Source organism: Cricetulus griseus, assembly GCF_003668045.3.
Source record: "Cricetulus griseus strain 17A/GY chromosome 1 unlocalized genomic scaffold, alternate assembly CriGri-PICRH-1.0 chr1_0, whole genome shotgun sequence".
In the NCBI taxonomy this organism is placed as follows: domain Eukaryota; kingdom Metazoa; phylum Chordata; class Mammalia; order Rodentia; family Cricetidae; genus Cricetulus; species Cricetulus griseus.
The window spans coordinates 38,569,561-38,574,694 of record NW_023276806.1 but is presented as its reverse complement, the minus strand read 5'-3'; the positions used below and the strand labels follow the sequence as shown (position 1 = coordinate 38,574,694).

The 5,134-nt window shown below is 40.5% G+C and overlaps 1 long non-coding RNA gene across 2 annotated transcripts; it reads left to right on the top strand.

Annotated features, from left to right (window-relative positions):
* The first annotated feature begins 2,097 nt into the window (after positions 1 to 2,097).
* LOC113831457 lies at positions 2,098 to 4,675 on the top strand. 2 transcript variants are annotated; one of them, XR_003481218.1, is made up of 3 exons: positions 2,098 to 3,310; positions 4,009 to 4,098; positions 4,438 to 4,675. It is a non-coding gene; the product is annotated as an uncharacterized LOC113831457 (long non-coding RNA). The 2 variants fall into 2 exon arrangements; XR_003481219.1 differs by lacking the exon at positions 4,009 to 4,098.
* Positions 4,676 to 5,134: the final 459 nt, after the last annotated feature.

Genomic DNA, 5,134 nt, shown 5'->3' with positions numbered 1-5,134 from the left:
TTGGAGGCAAGTTTATTAGCATTTGTGGGAAAAAGAACTAGAGAGGCAAGGTGTAAATCTCAGCGGCTCCAGGAGAAGGGAGACCGAGAGAGACAAGAAAACTGGGACGCCAGGCCATTTGAGAGACAGGGATAGAGAGCAGGCAGTGTGGAGGGCAGGAAGAAGTCAGCAGAAGACACGTGGTGCAGGCTTCACGAGAGGAATGAAAAGACAGCATGTCAGGGAAAGCGTGCCCAGATATGGCCAGTATCCAAAAGATAAAGAGAGAAAAGAAGGAAAGGAGAAGGCATACTTTACTGAGCATCCCAGCAAGGGGCAGGTTTAAGCAAAGTACAGGGCTGTGTCCTAGTGAAGAATGGACTCTTCCTGTAAGTGAGGATGCACTCTGGTTGAGGCTCCCCCACCCCCACCCCCCCACCCTCCCACCCCGGCTAATTTAGGCAGGCTGGTCAAGAGCTTGTCTAAGAGATCACTCCTAGAAAGGCAGGTCTGCCTTGAGATAATGTACTTGTCCTTCCCAGAATTCTTACCTCTAGTGAAGTCCCTACCAACTGCCATTGGTTTGCCTCTGTCTGTCCCGTTTTCTGAGTCAGGAATATTCCTTGTTCTTTTGTCTTTTTCTTTCATGTGCTGTCAAAGTTTAGTTTTGTCTTTTCTGAGATTTAGTGCTTCCTTGCTCTTTCTCTAAAGCTCCCTTACCTGCTATCTAGTTGACCTCAATGCTGGATCATCTCACACGGTGTCTTCTCTTTTTCCTTCTCTTCTCCTTTTCTACCCTCTGGCAGCTGTGAGATTCATGGCTTGCCTGTCTTGGGGGTTTAATTTTAATTTCTAATAAATTGTCCTTGAGCTTCTCCTCTCTCTCTCTCTCTCTCTCTCTCTCTCTCTCTCTTCTCTCTCTCTCTCCTCTCTCTCTTCTCTCTCTCTCTCTCTCTCTCTCTCTCTCTCTCTCTCTCTCTCTGTGTGTGTGTGTGTGTGTGAGTGTGTAATGAGACTAAGATACCCAGGACTTCAGTTTTCTCTGGATTATCTGGTGGCTCTGCCTGGACTTTCTTGGATTCCCAGTTACACTTCTTACAGCCTTTTATTTACTAATCATAAAAGAAAACAGCTTTCTGCCTGTATGCCAAGAGGGCATCAACTGTATCAGGGCAGGGTTCTAAGGATGGTAAGTATGTTTTCTCATGGAGGGGATAATTATTCCTCCCATCTCCCTAGCATGGCTTTTGGTGAATCAGTTTTCCTGAAGAGTGGTTGATCTCTTGGCCAGATGATTGACAAAAACAGATAGATTAACATTTAAGGGAGGAGACAATAGAATAGAATACTCTAATCCTTGAAGCAGATTGGAATATCATGTCTCCACCCGGAGTCAGAGATAACCCAGAAATGGGGCCCCAAATCATGAGTGAGAAGTTCATCCTCTATGGCCTGTAAGGCCATGCTAACAATGCCACCCATGTCTGTTTTACAGAATCAATAAATTTATTGAGGTTAGACAGGAATATGAGTGAGGGGTTACTCACAGGAGCATAAGTGACCCAAAGGCAGCCCAATCAGGGTGACAACTCACAAAGCCTATATCCCTGGAGCACCTTGCATGACTTGCAGCTTGCTCTGTCTGTTAGAGTCTCTTCTCTCCAGAATTTGCATGTTCCTCTTACACCCTTATGAATTTTGCAAATTTCTAAGATGCCTAAATTTCATTGGTTCCCTGAGTCTTCCTAAGTTTCATTTACTTCCTGAGTTTTATGAAGTGCCTTCCTTCTTTGAGAAACACTATGAACTTTCCTATTTAAATGTCATTGACCTTTAATGTACCACTCTTCCCCAACTACTTCAGGGGAATTTACCCTTTTAAAGGACATGCTGCCTTGTGCCTTCTGTGTGGAAGTTGATTGGCGGGAGTAGCCTGTGGCTGATCCACTTGTTTGTATGAATAAAAAAAACAAAACAAAACAAAACAAAAAACAACTTTGGTTTTCACAGCAGAATGCCTTAGGTGAAAACCAAGTACTTAATGGTCAGTAATTTGGATTCAAACAGCACCAAAGAAGTCTTAAAATTTTATCTCAGTACTACCTCAAGCAATTTAACATCTGTGTAGATAACTGGGCGTTGTATCACACTGACACTGTGTAGACAGCTGGATGTTGTACCACTCTGACACTGTGTAGATAGCTGAGTATTATATCATACTGACATCTGTGTAGATAGTTGAGTATTATACCACACTGTTCCTGGGAATTATGAACAAATATCTACCCATCTAAGATATCCAAAGGAAGGATACCACTGAGGTCCAACTTGAAGAACCAGTGTTTACTGGGGTTACTTGTAGGAGTGTGGGTGAGGGATTACTCAAAGAAGCAGAAATCAAAGACAGCTGTATGACCAGAAGCCCATCCAAATATAGATGACAGCCCAGGAAAACTGGAACTGTAGAGCTCACAACACAACTTGAAGGCAGCTTGGCAGGCTAGAGAGTGTCTCTTCTAGGCAGATCAACTAATTAGAGTGTTATTCAACAGTTCTTACTGTGTATATTAAACTGGGGAAGGAGGAGCTAAGTGAATCTGGTCAGTTTTAGGGTCTTACTGAAGCTATTGAGCTGTTCACTTCCTGAGCCTCAATGAGCTTCCCTGCAGGGTGGAATACTTCACCTCCCTAAAGAACATCCTGCATCTTAAAGAGTGTTCCTCTAAATTAGAATGTTTTATCTAGGATCAACTTGCTACATAACTCTGTGAAATAAGTGGAATTATCCTTTAAGCTTCAAGTTCTGCAGTACAGAAAAGGATCATTCATTCATTCATGTATGTACTTATTGGGCCACAAGGAATTACACCCATGGTTTTGTGCACACTAGGCAAGAGCTCTGTAACTGAAATAACATCCTCATCTCCCACTCCTTCACTTCCTGCTCTGTGTTATGCTTATTTTGAGATAGGGTCTCCTAAATTTCCTAGGGTGGCCCTGAACATGTGGTCTTTCTGTCTCATCCTTCCAAACAGATGATATTCCAGTTGTGTCTCACCTTATCCAGTTGTAGATTGCTTTTTGGGAGAGAAGGAATCAGCTGCATACCTGCCAAGAACCGCAGCAAAAAGCAAAAACAAAAGCTGAAGATGAACGAAGATTTCATCCATTCATTCTGAAACGTGTGCTGGACACTAACCATGGGCCATACACCAGTAGATGCTGGTGATTACTGGAGAGGATGACAGAGTCTGTCCCCAGTCTCCTTAGCACAGACCACAGAGAAGAAAAAAAGCAGTCACAAATACTGGTACATCTCAGGTGCAGACTAGTAAGTCAGGTGATTTGATGAATTTAAAATGTGACCATCCTAGTGTGATAAAATGTTAAATACTATTCATGAGATCGCTCTTAAATGTATTAATTATGAGCAATATTATAAGCTTACAACATACTTATAATTGTGGAATCATGGTATATAGATAAATATTAAAAATGGATTTTGAAGTGCTTTTGGAAGTGAAAGCTATAATATAGTATTAAGATGTTAGAGACATAAACCTTAAATGGAAATAACAATTTTTTGCTACTATTTCAGGATTGCATAATAAGTGTGTGGTAAATTATATGTGTATTTTCATGCATAAGGATATAAACTGCAACAAAAAAAGAGCTAGGCAGTAGAATAGGTTATTTCTGTCGCATTTTAATTTTTAAAGACATAAAACTAAAGAGAATAATTTTAAAGGACTCCTCTCCTTAAACTAGATCCTCTAATATTTTGCTTTTATTCCAAAAAACATATTGCTGTTTTGAAAATGTGTGTATTTGCTCCAAATACTAGAAGGATATAGAGATTTTGTGTGTGTGAGTGTGTGTGTGTGTGTGTGTGTGTGTGTGTGTGTGTGTGTGCAGGAAGAAAATGAGCAAGAAAAGGAGAGAGTAAGTATAAAATTGAAGTCTGAACTATAAAATAGGAGTGAAGTGAGCAAAGTACCTTTCATTCATGGCCATGTCTTTTCATTTCAGACAGAAGTAGCCTTGAAATCATTGTAAAATTAAGGATGACCTAGAACTTCTGATCCTCCTGCCTCCCCTTCCTAAGTGCTGGGATCACAGGTGTGTACCCCCACCCCTGGTTTGTGTGGTGCTGGGAATGGAAGCCAGGAATTTGTGCATACTAGACAAATACTCTACCAGTTAACTGAGCTACATCCTGGGCTGGACACCCTCTAGTTTTTGTATACAGCACACTGTTAGCAGATTTCTTCTGGGTACAGTTTAAAGACTATTGCTAGTTTTGAGTTCCTAAGAGACAAAAGAGAAAAAGATATTTTTGTCTGTGTTTGAATATTCTTATGTGGTATAATGCAATCAATAATTTTTCTCTTTTAAAAACATTACATATGTGTTTTTATAGAGGCACTGAAACATCTGGATGTTTTTCTCTCCCTCCAGCACCCTCATCAACACCCTGGGAAGAGGAGACTGAGTGCATGCTGACTCTGATTTTGAGAAACAAGCACTTACAGTGGCTGCTAACTTGTCCTGACATCCGATTCAGTTTTGTACCTTCTATCTTTTATTTCCAGTATTTCTTTTCCTGTTGTTGCCTGCCTGCCATTTTCTCATATCCCCTTTGCATACTTCTAGCCCTGCAGTATGATCTTTAAGAAATTATTCTGCAAAATGTTTACCACTTGAGAATTACTTGTAGTGCCTTAGGGAACCTCGTCAAATCCAATATAAAATGTAACAGACATACACACCATTATATACACAGCGGTATACACATAGTATATACAGTCCATGAATATAATTCCCTTAAATTGATGCAGACTTCAATAGAAGAGGTGGTATATTTGTAAAATATACTCCATTATCATAAAGGCTAGGAAATTAAAATAGTTGGCATCCCAGCCATGGTTGCAGACTGGCTTGTCTAGGAGACATAGTTTTGATCAGAAATAATATCTATTTAGATTTGAGGGGACAGAATTGCCCAGAAGAAAAACCCTATTGCAAAGACTGGCACATTTGTTTTCTGCTTCCTTCCTCCCTCGACACAGAGGTGACCATAGAGGTAGGGTCTCTATTTTGCAAGTGAAAGAAAAAAATCTTTATGTTAAGTACACATGGTAAAAGGATGGAATGA